We start from the raw sequence: 17,206 nt of genomic DNA on the forward strand, positions 1-17,206 counted from the left end.
TACCACTGTTTTTTTACAGTTCACTCATACTTTCCACATGGAAAGAATAGCTTACCTGGATGTTGATTTAAAAAAGGACCTAATTAATGGTTGCTATACAGCTCGTATTTTCAGGAAAGATACCTACTCGAATGCTTTTTTACATTTTGACAGTTGTCATCCACTGTTTCAAAAGCGTTCAGTGGTAAAAGGCCAACTGGTACGAGCAGCTCGGATGGTTTCCACACAAGAAGAGTTTTTACTAGAATGTAATCAACTTCAGGATATGATTATCAAGAGGGGATACCCTCTACCTATGGTTAGGGAACTAGTAAGAGAAGTACAAAACAAGAGGCATAGGGGCATGTACCAACCTATACTGGGTGTTAAAATTAATGAGGAACAAATGGAAATCAACAAAGTTCGGATGGTTCATGATGATGCTCCTTTAGTAGGGTCCACTTTTATTACTACTTTTAGTAGCAATAGTTATGATATCAAAGACATCATTAATAAGAACTGGGATTTAATTGTCCTTGACCACAACTTATATGCTAAATTGAGGGAACCCCCTAGAGTAGTTTTTAGACGTGGCAGGAATTTAAAAATCTTATTACAGACTAGGAAGGAAGACAATTTTGGAAGCAGGAGGAAAGGGATGATAAAGTGTAGCATGTGCCCCCAATGCCCCTTCATGGAGATTGAGGTAAACTTCTCGATCAGAGGAGTGCCCTATGCGTCAAAGGGTAAATTTGACTGTAATACTAAAAGTATAGTCTATTTGGCCCAATGTCAAGCCTGCCCAGCTTTTTATATTGGGAAGTCGGACAGGAAACTAAAAGAAAGGGTTTACGAACACCTTTACAGCATCAGAAAGGGTTTATGAACACCTTTACAGCATTAGAAAGCGTTTACGAACACCTTTACAGCATCAGAAAGGGTTTACGAACACCTTTACAGCATCAGAAAGGGTTTACGAACACCTTTACAGCATTAGAAAGGGTTTACGAACACCTTTACAGCATCAGAAAGGGTTTACGAACACCTTTACAGCATTAGAAAGGGTTTACGAACACCTTTACAGCATCAGAAAGGGTTTACGAACACCTTTACAGCATCAGAAAGGGTTTACGAACACCTTTACAGCATTAGAAAGGGTTTACGAACACCTTTACAGCATCAGAAAGGGTTTATGAACACCTTTACAGCATCAGAAAGGGTTTACGAACACTTTACAGCATTAGAACATCAAAGCAGGAAAATGTTCTGGCTAGACATGAGTGCTTTCCCATTACACTCTTTTAAATTTAGAGTGACTGACCAGGTTACGAGTGATGGAAGGGGTGGCCCTAGTTCATTATTCCTAGAAAAATTGGAATTAATATGGCAACTTTGTACTAGGGCCTGCTACCCGCCAGGACTGAATGAAGTTTATTCCATATCTTGCATCCTTAAACTAAAGAGTTTAATGAGGTGAATATATACCTTATTCACTTCAGCCTGCAAGAAAGGTTTCATATTTTTGCTTAAACAGGGTTGTTAAATATTTATCTAAATAGTCAAAAATGTACTTATGTGTTCAGTTAGGTATATACATGTTTATTACATATACATGGTTATTCACATTCACTTAGTTGTTATCTACACATAAATGTGTTTGCATTTAGAGTTGTTTATGTGAATGTGTACACTCTTATTTCATCTTTTATCATATTCACCGGACGTCCTTTACAGGATGGTTTTCTCTGATCCAGTCTTTATAGCTATTTAGCTTGATGGTTTTAAATTCAGACAACATGGGGCTAATATAAGTGTTTCATTATATATTTCTTCATCCTACTTTTTAGAACTGTCATTATTAACTATTATTGAAAGTTATTTAAGATCTTAATACTTTTTCACACAGTGGTAAAGTATTTTATTTTATACTGTTTTCAATTTTACACTTCATTCTTGACAACTCACTTTTTACTGTTACCTTAACTATTGGTTTTAATGTTAGCATGGTTTTTAAATATTTCTGAATATACTTTTAAAAGGTCTTTTAAGAGTGTTTTCGAACTGATGAGCTATGTTTATATTTACACATATACAAATATATTTACTGCATACATACTTGTTTTACAAGAAGCTGGATTTTTAAAGAAGCATACAATGGGTTAATTGTTCATTCCTGCTTACCTTGGGGGCAGGTTTGCCTTTTGCTTGGAGGAAGTTGATGTGGTTTGAACTTCTATATACTGTTTGAAACATTCTTGTTGCAACTGCCTGATGAAGTCTCACTAAGGGGTGAGACGAAAAGCGCTTTATGGTTACTGTTTTTTAATATTTTTATCGTTTGTTTGAAGCAAAGTCTGAAGAATAAACTTTGGAAACTACTACTGTGTTCGTGCCTCAAGCCCTCTTGCCTGCATTCCTGTTTTTGCAGTTACCTGTTTCAGTATTCCAAAACTTATCATGAGCAACAGTAAACATTTCTTCTCTTGAAACTCTTTTCTTGAAACTCAACATTCCTTGAAAATGCACACAAACTCAACATGCTTTGAAAATGCACTGAAAAAGGTCTTCACTCATTTAAAGTAGTGGTGGTAAACATAGATACCACCATGGTTTCAGGCAATCCATCTACTAGGGTCAGTGTGTTAGGCTGTCTTCTGTGACTGGTGCAATCATCTCATTGAAGTGACTAGGCATGTCTTTCAGAAAGGAGCCTTACTGTTTGTCCCCGATAGTTGATTGATGCTCAGAATGTCAAACTTAAAAGGTTTACCAGTGATCTGTCATGGTGGCTAAACTCAGAGAACTATGATCTCAGAACTGGTATAAATAGATAGATAGATAGATAGATAGATAGATAGATAGATAGATAGATAGATAGAGATACACACACACATATATATATATATATATATATATATATATATATATATATATATATATATATATATATATATATATATATATATAACAACAACCAAAGGAGGCACCAGACCACGGCAAATAAAAACATAAAAGTATTTATTGCATAAAAGGTGAGCGCTTTCGCTGCAAAGCCGCTTCATCAGACAATTCAACAGAAATGCATCAACTCTTTAAAAATAACACACAGCCATTGGAAAAGTACATTCAATTAAGGGCAATTTCTTAAAGGAACAACAATTCCTACATGACTTGTATTTCTGGTTTTGGACACACACACACATATATATATATATATATATATATATATATATATATATATATATATATATATATATATATATATATATATATATATATATATATATATATATATATATATATATACATATATATATATATATCTATATATATATATATATATATATATATATATATATATATATATATATATATAGGCACATAGGTTCATAGATAAGTATTAGGCTAGCTGCCATTGTCAGACATTTTAAGCCTAGCCAATATTCCTTTTTATGCTTGAAATAGCATATCCCATTTGGCTACAGACTGGCCTTACCCATCCCATAGTCGATAATTATATATTACCCCTAGTGATAATAACTGGGATCATACCATAGATAATTTTAGGGGCATGCATGGGATAAAACATTTAGGAACTGCATCTGTCCATTAGTAGTGCAGGGAAAGTCCTGGGGTAAATATTCTGTTTCCCATCCATAGATCTAAGTTGAATAAGTCTTTGATATGGACAGGCATAAACTTTATTTTATGTGGATGAGGAGTCTGTTTCAGAGCAGTGATATATTCTGTGAAATATACCTCTCTCTCCAAACCATTCTGTTGATGTTAAGAGATTGAGATCTCTAGGCCAAGTATTTCTGATGCCATTTGACTTACTGATGTGCAGCAAATTAATCAGTAATGGGTCAGAGAATGTCTTGTATGCCAGAAACTGGTCACTTCTTAGCAGTCTGCAGGATAGAAAGCATAGGGTCAGGGCTTTGAGTCAGTTCATGTAGGACATGTTGTTTAGGCCTTGTATTCTTTTAGTAAGGTATCTCTGTGGACATCCATGTGCCTGGACAGATACATGTAAAAGGGGTCATTATATTCAATTACTGGCCTATTGAGGGCTGAGTAAAGGGAGAAAATGACATTCTTCGGTCTAGAAACAATCCCTTTGTTTATAAGCTATGCAATATAGAAGGGCGTTGTTACTAGATAGATATACATGATTATCTTTCACTACATCATTAACTGACTACATCAACATACAGTACATCCACCACAAATGGTTGAAACTCAGAAAACAAATAAAAAAGACAAAAAACAACATTTTATGCAAGGATGGCAGGCTTCCCTGAACCCCCATGTGTGTGTGTGTGTGTGTCTGTGTGTGTGTGTGTGTGTGTGTGTGTGTGTGTGTGTGTGTGTGTGTGTGTGTGTGTGTGTGTGTGTGTGTGTGTGTGTGTGTGTGTGTGTGGAGAGGGCTGCACCCCCACACTCCTTGCTGATTGATTTTATATACATATATATATATATATATATATATATATATATATATATATATATATATATATATATATATATATATACCAACTCCGGGATCTCACAATAGTGGAAAAAGGGCAAAATCCCAATCCTTACTGTGTAAAAACCCCACAAAGCAAATGTCAGCATTTGGCAATGAACCAGCATTTAAATAAAAAAAGCCAGTTTCCAAACATGAAATGAAATGAACGCATGATGAAACATACTGAACTGATATATATATATATATATATATATATGGGTGCCCTTCACATGGTCAACATTTCAGAAAGTCGAAGACCATATGGTTGAGACCATATGATTGTCTTTCGAAATGTCGACCATGTGGAATCGGCATCTCCATACAGTGCGAAATGGAAAGATTTCCATCTTCCACACTGTAATGCAATCTTGGAGTTGGTATATTTAAGTTCCAGGGGGTGTGGGGGGCTTGCCCCCCTACTAGCAGTGTGAAGGTACGTGATTATTGTGTTTTTTTTTTTTACATGATCAACATTTCGAAAGTCGATCATACGGTCTCGGCCATATGGTCTTCGACTTTCTGAAATGTCGACCATGTAAAGTAGACCCGTATATATATATATATATATATATATATATATATATATATATATATATATATATATATATATATATTTGCGTGTGTGTGTGTGTGTGTGTGTGTGTGTGTGTGTGTGTGTGTGTGTGTGTGTGTGTATATGTACAGCTGTATATACACGTATGCTGGATATTTGTAGGGACTTGCCCTCACAATGGGAGTGCAAAGCAGCTTGCCCCTTCATTAAAATTTTGCTGTTTTTGCAACCTTGGGTGTGCCACTGTTCAGAATAGTGACCCTCCCAAGGTTTTAGATATTTTGGGTTAAAACAGTCAATGTGTCAAAACTGTCAGTGAAATGAGGCATGGTTATTTATAATGATATTTCCTTTAGAATATGGGTTGCATGGAAGATGAGTTTCAAATCTGGTAAATTCTTACTCATCAAACTTGGAATTGTTGTCTAGTATTATGTCTAAATCTTTAATGATATTGTTATAACCATTAATTTTGCATTCATAATTTATTCTTTTTGTCTTGCCAAGTTCTGTGAGGCTCCATTTACTTAAGTTGAAGACCAAATCTTGCAAACCATCTTAAGGAAGTTCAGCTTCTTTTCTTAAGTAATTATGTTGCCCAGTTTGCAGTCATTAGCATGCTTGGCTATCCACTGCTGATATGGCTCAGTATGTCAATTCAGTCCCTTTTAAGGTTATAGGAGGTGAACAGTGTGGGTTGAAGTTCCCTTATGGTTTGGATATTGGCACATCATGAACTGGATACTCTAAATTGGCCATAGGAGTGTGTGTAAGTGTGGTGGGGAAGAACTATTGCAGCATCTTCCAATCTCAACCTTACTAACTCCAAAAAAGTCAACTTTATTGGACTGACCACGCATTCTCCATCCTACCACTTATGGGACTCCACTGCTGTCTCAATTTGAAATGTTCAAAAGTACTCAGACTTCAGACAACAGAAGAAAACCAAACTAACGTAAAAACTGGTACAGGGCTGGATGAACTTCAGCACAGCTCGAAGAGTACTCTTCCAGCTGTGCTGAAGTTCATCCAGCCCTGTACCAGTTTTTACGTTAGTTTGGTTTTCTTCTGTAGACTTCAGACAACAGTTTAAGTAACACCTCTTCACCCAAACAAAGTGCAGGCACACTCACTTAGGTCATGTTACATAAACCCTACAGCTCTCTCACATACACCTTTTATCCATACTTCATCCTTCCTTATCTCAAAAGACTGGTCACCATCAGGGTACCTCAGGGCTCCATGCTGGGACCGCTCCTATTTGGCATATAGTTCTTGGAGGTAAAGGCTAATGTCAAGGGCCTTTGGCTGACCAAGTTCACAGATAACTGTAAATTAGGAGCTATCAAGATTGCACCCCATGACACAAACATCTTAAAGAGGGTCTAATACAGACAAATATCTTGTGGCAAAGTTACAGACTAAAAATGAATGTCAAAAAATACACTATACTGACTTTTGGCAATACTGCCACCCAGACTAATTACTCCATCAATAAGACATCCCAAAGAGTTGACCCAGTAGTCAGGGATCTGGGAACATATGTAAACAGTAATCTGGCCCTTTATCAACTTGTGCCCAACCTAGTAAGAAAATCATTTTATAGCATACATCTTATAAGTAAGTAAGGGATGGCATCTAAGTCCAAGAAAGTCATAGTGCCACTTTATTTGGCCCTTATCAAACCAATCATTTAATATAATGCTCCCTTCAGCATGTACCTGACCAGACAAATGCAACAGATAGAATGCCCACAAAACTTCTTTACCAGGAGAATCCAGGGTATAAACACACTGTCCTGGATGGTTTGCCTTATAGCCCTATCTGTAAACTCTGTCTCCTACAGATCACTGAGAGGCAATCTATATCTTGCATACAAGGCATCCTCGGATCCAGCTCTGATGTACCTCTTGCATATCTACACAATGAACAGTAACAGAACCACTAGATCAAGGATTTAAATTTTGCTTGTGACATAAAAAAGACATACTGATGAGATAGATATGTGTCTCAGAGGATCCCCATGCTCTGGAACAGGCTCCCCATCTATGTGAAGCAGAGTCTGTCCCTAACCCAAGTTAAGCATAACCTTGATTAATGGATGGGAAATTGGAAATTGGGAAATTCACTCTAGATTTGGTCCCCATGTCTCTGATAGACAGAGGCAGATAATAATACCCAGACTAACATAACCCCCACATAACCTCTAGAAACTTCCTAACATAACCCCTGCAAATAAACGCCCATGATACATAGGGACACAACTGGGATGGATTACACAGCTTGGCTTATAAAGGCCCTGGTGGTCCTAAGCCTAGTATATGCCTATGAACCTATACTGACAATACACGCAGTTGCCACAAGGGAAGCAACCCCACAGAGCCTGAAATACAGGTTGTACCTTGTTTATTTTTTATAAACTGAAAAGTGGCTTCTCAATGTTTTCCCCTTCTGGTGAGCAAAAAAGCAATTTGCACTGAGAACACTTTAAAAAAATCTATAACTAAATATTAGATGCCAGTGTTTACTGATTATATTTTGTATGTGAAATGTGTTTGTACCATACTAAAGCAAAAACCTAGCTAGACCTGGATAGATCATGAACAGTATCCCTAATATCATTTTAGCTTCTTCTAGAAAAGCAATTACTACAAAGTAAATGATGCTAGCTGATCCTCCTACTTTATCTGATTTTCTTACAATATTAAGGCTAATTCATGACAAAGAAATTAATTAAATCTGAGGCTTTATTATTTGTAACTCTGTGAATGACTGAGTAATTTACTGGACTATTGATTATTTGATTATGAAATTTTAAAGTCATTATATTTCTATTTTATTTAATATATTTTTAATAAGTAAAATAATTGAGTAAAAATAGTATTCATAATATGAGTAATGTCATGAAAAGAACTCCATCAACAAAAGTTAATAAGAGAGCATTAGCTTCTATATCAAAATCTTCCTATTTACTACATATCCTTTTAAATCTCAAAAAGTGAGACTTAAAAACTGGAAGAAAGACTCAGCCAAGCTAGTGTCTTTGCATGGGATACATGCAAATAACGTCTGAGAAAAAGACCAAAACATAGCTAGTCTACAGCTACTAACAAGTTTAGCCTGATTGTATTTTTACAAACTTTAAAAAATGTAAAATGTCATTCAAAAGCCACAGTACTGAAACACTGGTATGTTCTTAAGGGGTCACCATGCTTATAGCTTTTCTAGATACACATCATGCATTATTAACGATATCAGGGAGTTCACTAAGCACATTGTATTTATAGCACTCTATATATATTTCAAACGTTAGCACAGTATTAGTTTTTAATTTATATTGATTTTGTCTGAAGGTACATGTACCTACAGTTACTGTCTATGATTTGTATTGTTGAAGTTTTTGGATTTTTTCTGTCATATCATCTTTATTTGAATTATATTACTTTGTTTAACTAGATCATAGTTGTAATGGGACCCTAGAAGTACAGCTATCTGTCTGTTCCAATTAAATGAATAAATATTCATCTTTACTCTGCTTCCAAAGATAGGTTAGCACACTGCATTGAAAAACTCAAACTGGGAAGAAGCGCAGTGTTAAAATTGCTTTCGAGTGGTGTCTTTTTGCCCTCTACATTAAACTCAGAAACTGACTGGGTTTTATTATATAAAGCTTGGCAAGCAATTTGATGGTCACTGTTTGACTGGATTAACTCCTTGGTATTTGATGCAGGATCAATCACGTTGGAGGTAATTTCAATAGCTGTGGATAAGACAAGACAATTTTGTTTTTGTGAGAGTTTTATTGTAGCATTGCTGCAGTTTAGAATAAAGAAGAAGTTTTCTGAAACTTTGAGGCCGTATTTTTGTTGTAATGATATGGACAACGTTGGGGTTTGCAAGTACCAGAGCAGAATCACTTGCATAATGAAAAGATCTAGCTTTTTCATACTGTAACTTTACATGTTAACATTGCCTTATCTTGCAGTGATTACTGAAAAAGGGCAGCATGCTTATCCAGAGAAATCTCTCTGGCAACTAACAGACCATGTGGTCAAAGAGTTGTAGAGCCCAGCCTGCCTGACCACCAGCAGAACTTTATCTGCTTTTGAGTGTGAATCTATTTCCAGCTTCTTTTCCAACATGGTTGCTGCTGTCAGATCTGCCCTACCGCCTCTGGACCTCATGGCTTCTGCTTATGCCAGCCTGCCCTTCTTTTCCATCATGGATTGTGTGTAATATTCCTGATTATGACGAGTTCATATCCGTGTCATTGAGTATGCAACAAACAACCTGCAGTTTGGATCTATGCCCATTGCGACTAGCTGTAACTTGCCTTAATGTCTTAGACTAATGATTTTTTCAGATTATAGGTATGTCTTTGTGACTCTGGATTTTTCCATCAGTTTTTAAAGAAGCCATGGTTGTCTCTAGTCTCAAGAAACTGACACTAGATCCCGATGTTCTGCTCAATCACAAACTTCTCGGTCTTAGGAAAGGTTAACAACACAGTTGTTGTTAGGCAACTTTGGACCTATCTCATACATACTGGACTTACAGTCCTATTTCAGTCAGGGATTTGCACTCACCACAGTACAGAAACTGCTCTAACTCAGGTTATAGATAATGTCTTGATGGCCAAAGATCAGCATTTTTAGTAAATATTTTCTTCTGAATTTGTCAGCAGCATTTGATACTGTTGACAATGATCTGTTGGCTGAATGGCTAATGTCTTACTGTGGTCTTTCCAGTATACCATACTTCTCTGACTGTTTCCAAAGGATCTGTTCAGGTTTGAACAAGTCCTCACCATACCTTTTAGATTATAGAGTTCCAAAGGATACAGTCTTAGGCCCACTACTTTTGACAGAGCACTTGTTCCACTGGGAGATCTTATTATGGAGATGGGATTGACAAATCACAGTTATCCAGGTGACACACATCTTTACCTCTCCTTCCCACAGGATAATGTGGTGTGTATTTATTACTTACCTGACCGCCTTGAAACAATACGTTTGTGTTTTTCATGTATTCATTTAAAACTGAACAACTTCAGAACTCAGGCTATATCAGCTCATGCTACCTCTGGAGATTCTAGTCTTTCTTCACTCCCTAATTACATCTTCTATGAAGAACACAAGTTTGCATTTGTTAACCTTGTAATTAATCTTGGTGTTATCCTTCACCACTGCATGGCAGTACAGGACCAGGCATCAGCTGTTGCAAGTCTTCATGTTTTCATTTAAGAAACATTTCTAGGACAAAGCAGTTTTTGCCTCAGGGTGATCTCATGGTATTAGTCCATGCCTTAGCCTCATCATGGCTGGATTACTACGATGCCTTTACCCAATACTGAACTGGGCCTCTTATAGTTAGTGCACAACTCTGCTGCCAAGATACTTATTAGTACCAACCAGTTCCAACATATTACTCAAGCTATGAATGATCTACACTGGCTGCTGGTTTATTATAGGATTATCTTCAAGGCTCTGGTATTGATGTGCCCATCTATATGTTACTTGGGTCCCTCTTACCTGAAAAAGTTAGTGGTGCCAAATACCCCAAGTAAGGTTTTACATTTGGTCACTCAGGGGCTGCTGGTAGTCCCACAGCTGCATCTGGAAAATTGTACTGTTTGTTCTTTTGCTTATTAAACACACCTGTGGAATTTACTGTCTCATTGTATTTGGGAGTGTCCAGTGCTAGCCAGCTTCTAGCATCACTTATCTTTTTGATACTGAATATGACAATGTTGGACGAGAGATGACACTAGATTTACTTACCTGTTTTACTCCATCTGTTAATATAATTGTTTTACATACTTTACTTATTTGCTTTATTTTATTCTGTATATGGTATTTTTTTGTTTGTTTTATTTTAGAAGAACACCTAAATAAATTTGAGGTTGAAGTTGATTATTTAGAATGAATAAAAGTAATCTCAGGACAGATTCTAACTCCTTTTAGTGAAGAGGCTGTACAAAGCTATCTGGTACAATGCTGCCTATGTTTAAGGTAACAATAAAACATTAAGTGATGGGGTGAAAACCACTATGACAGGAAAATCAATATATAAGATAACAGTGGTCTATAATGGTAAAATGTTAGGATACGTCAACAATACTGCAGTAGTAGAACCATTCTTTTTTAAATTAATATATTGTGATTTTTTTTATGAAGATATTTGAATGGCTCTTCATAAACCAGGCTATCAGTGGCCTACATATTGGGCCTATTTCACTGAAACTACAGTTTCCTGAAAGCCTGAGATTTGCTGACATCAAGACTGGTTGTATAAATTAGGAAGATGCATTCAGTAAAATCCCAAGCAGGGAGGCAACAAAGTGTAAAGATGATGTCACTATTATCCCAACGGAGGCAAGAGGGTGTAGAACCATGTATTTTTGACATATCTTGTTAAGTTCATTCGGCAGTATCTTTGGGTGGACTGGCTGCTGTCATGTGATCTTTGACAACATGGGTTACAGCTAGCTATAACATAACCTTAGGTTATAAAAATAAGAATTCAGCAATTGGCAACTACACATGTATCAAAGAAATAAAAACAAAAACACAGGAGCCATGACAGCTAAAGATATCAATCATTTTTTGCACATTTTTACTTTCACTGAATGTCAACCATCATCCCCCTCCTGGCCTACTGGATCATTCATTCCCCTTCATGTGGGTGAGAGTCAGTTAGGAGGTACAATTATTTAAACAGCCATTTGGTTGGTTTGTAATTTATTCTCCTTTTCTCTCTTTATTTCTTGATGTACATACTTAGCTGACCACTATGGAGGGGTGTGGAGTGGGCCATCCGTGGAGGATGTCTCCTTAGCTCTGCAAGAGCTGTTCCCTTCAAGCAGCACTGTCCCTCCCCCAGAACATGAGCAGTTGTCTTCATCGTCTCCACCAGGGATATTGTATGGCCTAGTGTGTTCTCGAATGTGTGTCAATCCCTCGCATCCCCCAGAGGAGGTGAGTGAGCCATGCCTTTTCATTCCTTTCCCTTCAAGCCTGGCTATTCTGGTGCCAAGACTGCTAAGCAACTTCATATGTCAGAGTTCCAGTAAAGCCTCCTCTGTGTATAAACTAAAATTAACCCAAATATCAAACCAATAAATGCTTACTGGTGCTAAATGTGTGCTAGTTTTGGTTTATACCCACACTGATCATTACATGTGATCGATTACTTTAGTGCTCTGAATTCCTGTGTCTTTTGTTTTTATACCCCTAGATTATAACATGGGTGATATATCATAGCTAGAATGCCTGCAGCAACTATAAGGCACAGCAAGAATCCATGCCAGTGACAATAATGATGGCATTGCTGGAGACAAGGTCAAAAAGTTGATTATGTTCAAACTTCTCAGAATGATTGATATTGGCTTATAAGGGCAATATACAACTTATAGCATGAGAAACTGCAGACTTGAGGCTCACTGCATGATTGATATTGACTTATAAGGGTAATATACAACTTATAGCATGAGAAACTGCAGACGAGGCTCACTGCATGATTGATAGTGATTTATAAGGGTAATATACAACTTATAGCATGAGAAACTGCAGACGAGGCTCACTGCTGAGCATAAATCCTATCACTGCTTGCTTCCATCATTTTGGGATATGTTAAAAAAACTCCTTTTAATATGGATTCAGATGGGTATTGTCCCAACTTCTGCTGCAGTTTATAAAACTTTTTTTATGATATGGACCATCAATGGAAACACATCAGTTGTTTTCTCAGTAATTGGGAGAAGCTTGTTAATTTTTACTTGAATGACAGCCTCATAATTAAAAGTGATGCTATTAATTGGAGTTTTAAAGTTTTGTTTAGAAGCTGTGGAGACAGCACTCTCACTGAGAATCCTGCAACAGCCAGGCATCAGTCAAGGTCCTATTATAGACCATATTTTCCTTTTGTTTTCTGACTACAGAAGTTGAATATTATTTATACCAAGTTTACTTGTAGCAGAATATGATTATTGATGCAAATGGTGCTACCAAGGTACCTTTAAATGATCAAAACAAAAGGACACTCACTAGCACAAACCTTTATGCATGTACAATAGACATAGTCATTAAAGACTCTTCTAAATGCTTTTATTTTTATGCATAAATAGAATATCTTCTGCTGAGCATTTTCTTGCATTGGCATAGCTCAATAAAGGCCTTTTAATGGTTTATTGGAAATGGGATCAGAGTTCGAATGCATCTGTACTCAAAACAGTTAACATTCTGTCAATATGCACATGAGACTTAATCAAAAAACAATGTGTGTTCCTGTAAAAAATTGAACTTTTAGTTTTTTAAGTCAGAAGAGGGTCCCTGACTTAAAAGCATTTCAGGTAGTTAACAGAAGTGATGTTTGTAAAACGTATAGTGCACATGAAATTTCCAGAAGGCTGGTTAATGTATGTACTTATCCTTAGCAGACAGTTCTGTGACTGAAATGGTTTCAGCCTCATTTCTTTCATTTTATTTTCCTTTATTTTATTTAGAGTGCTTAACAAACTAAATTCTCTGAGAAAGTACTAAATCAATAGCAATAAATAACAAATCCATAAGATCATAGAGTAACACAAAGGGATGGCCAGAGTATGATCCGGAAGAGTTCATGTGAAGGTAGCTGAAGGCATGGGTGTGGCTGTACTTTTATTAAGTCGGGGGGGCTTGATAAATGCAAAGAAGTTGTCTAAATTCCATGATTTAGACAATCAGATAGAATTGTCCGGAACATCTGTGGACCACATGACATGCACATTATTATAGCTCATCACCACATAAGTATACAAACAAATATCTGACATCCTCCTTTTTTTAAAGACTATTGCTGAGACTAAGGAAAACTTGCCAAAATATGGAAACCTTAATCCAATTTATACACCACTCTCCCATCACTGCTTTACCCTGGCTGGGGCCATATTGTGGAGAGTTGTCTTACTGGTGAAGCCACATATATAGTTTCGGGAGGCAGCTAATGCAAATTAACCATGTGACCACTCCCCATACATTGTGCTGGCAGCAGACTAATGCAGGACGATGAATATGAATTGCACTGCTAAGTTATTTGTTTTGCCCAAGGAAAATGTGACAGCATTTATCCATTCACCCCTACAGGAATCATCACAGCTCATATCAACACTACATGTAGGTATCATATAGCTGTGTGTGTGTGTGTGTGTGTGTGTGTGTGTGTGTGTGTGTGTGTGTGTGTGTGTGTGTGTGTGTGTGTGTGTGTGTGTGTGTGTGTGTGTGGTCACCCTAATAGAGTTAAGTATGGGAAACCAACTCTGTACCTGTGTTGGAGCATATGTGCGGCTGTGTAAGTTCTTTCATGAGTCTGAACGACTTGTTTGTGGCTGCTTGGAGCTTGGCTGTATGTGAGTGCATGAGTCAGATGAGTGAGTGAGTGCATGTGTCTATGGCAGTCTGAATGTGTATGTGTGTGTGTGTGTACATGTGTGCATGCCTGTGCATGTTGAGGGGTACATCTGTTATTGCACTGCATGGGCTACTAGGGCAAACATTAGTGCAGTCAGCTCAGACAGCACAGCGTTCGAATGACAAGACAGGGAAATTAGCTGCTAATGATTCTTTATTGTATGCTGCTTTACCTTGCTTCTGCACTGGAAATTATTCTGGGGAATTTGCCCTTTTTCCATGGTGGTGCAGTCTTTGAGTTTATATAAGTTGCAGGGGCTATGAGAGGTGGCGACTTTTAATTTCTCGCTTTTGGGGTTTCGATATTGTGAATGTTCGGCTTTATAGTCTTGAGATACTGAAATTCAAGATTTCAGTATTTTGAGATTATAAAGTGAATATATATATATATATATATATATGTGTGTGTGTGTGTGTGTGTGTGTGTGTGTGTATATACATATATATATATATATATATATATATATATATATATATATATATATATATATATATATATAAGATATAGCTATATAGGTATATATATATATATATATATATATATAAATCTTAACTTGCAATCCTTGTCTATCACACTTTTCACAGTCATGATTTATTTTATCTCTACTTGTTACATATGTATATAATTTCTTTTATACAACTTATCATCTTCCCTGTACAAGGATCTTAGTTCAAATTATTTATCAGCTTCAGTTTCAGGTTGCAGACCCCCCCCCCCACAGATTTGATATTCTTAGTCTCCAGCATGCAACACCAGAAGTATTCTGAAGTTTCATTCATAACAGTATTTCTTTTTCTGCTGATTTCTTTCCTGCGTTCTTTTAGTTTATGTTCACTTTCAGGCTTCAATAATTTGGTTGAATTAGCTAAGGTGGTGAGAATCTGAGTAGTGGAGACTTTCCGTATTCCAAACTTATGTTTGTGATGTCCCGCTCACCAGGCTGAACAAGGAGAAGGTCACGGTGAGCTGCCTATCGGGTGCTAGGATCCGCCACATAACACAAGCACTCAGGTCACTCCAAGGCAAGTACAAATATGACTCAGTCATTGTCCATGCTGGTGTGAATGACCTGAGACGTACCTCCCTGGACTACATGAAAAGAGACATAGAGGAGCTCTCTGGGCATGTAGCCCAGGCCGGTATGACCCTGACCTTGAGTAGCATCTTACCCTCACCAAGAATGATGCCACAGTATGAAGACAAGATTATCAATTTCAACAATTGGCTTAAGTATTGGTGTCATTCAAAGGGGATCCAATGCCTGTCAGCCTGGGATGACATGCTCGACAAGCCACGATGCTTCGCTAGGGACGACTTGCACCTGTCACCCCTGGGCTTTCGGATATTGGCAAAGGCTCTTGCTACCCCCATAGTGCCTTTTTTAGGCAAGGCTCAAAAGACAAACCCACCTCCATAGGTATCACAAGGGATAAGAAACTAAGAGTAATGCTACTCAACGCCAGAAGTCTAAACCTCAAGATACACGCACTTGAAACTCTCCTTAGCATGGAGAACATCGATATCTGTGCAGTAACAGAAACCTGGTTCAAGGCTCTCGAGAGCACCCCAGCACTACCAGGTTATACCTCATACCATGCTTTTCGGCCCCAAAACTTGGACCGAACCACAAAAGGAGGGGGAGTGTCAATATTTGTCATAGATACCCACACCTCCAGGTTGGTGGCACAGCACGAAGCATCAGAGACTATCCATGTGCAACTAACAGTGGGTAAAACTGCCTTCCAGTTTATAGCCTGCTACAGACCACCCTCCCAAACCCAGGAACCCCACTCAGCCTTCCTGAGAACACTGGAAAATATGAAGGTCTCTCCAAACACCATTATATTGGGTGACTTCAACTACCCAACAATAGACTGGGAGCATTACTCTAGCTCCAACACCCTAGCCCAAAGGTTCCTAGAATTTATAAACTCAAATGCTATGGAACAACTTGTTACCACTCCCACAAGAGGGGAAAACATACTGGACCTGATCATCACCAACATGGGGACTCTATGCTCCAGACCAGAAGTGTATCCCTCACTGGTAAGATCAGATCATAAACTAATCTCACTGGATATTCACATCCCGACCCCACCCCATGCCCAGAAAACCACAGTGAAAAACTTCTCTAAAGCAAATTTCACACTCCTCAAAACCAAGGTGGAATCCTTCAAAGCCCCCGGGCCTCTGGATAATACGGCCCAGACCACAAAATCCTTTATAAACGCATTCTATGAACACCTTCAGGAATGCATGGATCATGCAATCCCAAATAAAACCAAGACCCAATCCTCCAAAGGCAGACGTCCTGTCTGGTGGACCCCAGCCATAAACAAACTATACAATAGAAGGAGGAAGCTACTACATGACAGAGCAAAATCCCAAAAAGGGAAGGCATCTCTGATCAGTATTAGCAAAAAACTACGGGCACTCATAAAATCATCTAAGGCCAGCTTCGAGAGAAAAATTGCACAGGACACTAAGGATAATCACAAGGCTTTCTTTAGTTATGTTAGGAACCTGGGTGGGAATTCCCAGATATGCTCAGAATTAGTCCAAAATGACAAAAAATACACCGAACCCACAGACATTGCCAACATCCTAGCTGACAGGTTCAGCGCAAACTCCCCCCCCCACCAAAAGGGCTAATATCTATCCCAGCAGAGTGCTGCTCCCCTGACATCTCAGATGCTCAGGTAAGAGCTGCCCTC

Source organism: Protopterus annectens, chromosome 5.part1 (genome assembly GCF_019279795.1).
Source record: "Protopterus annectens isolate FY-2018-M chromosome 5.part1, PAN1.0, whole genome shotgun sequence".
Lineage (NCBI taxonomy): Eukaryota > Metazoa > Chordata > Ceratodontiformes > Protopteridae > Protopterus > Protopterus annectens.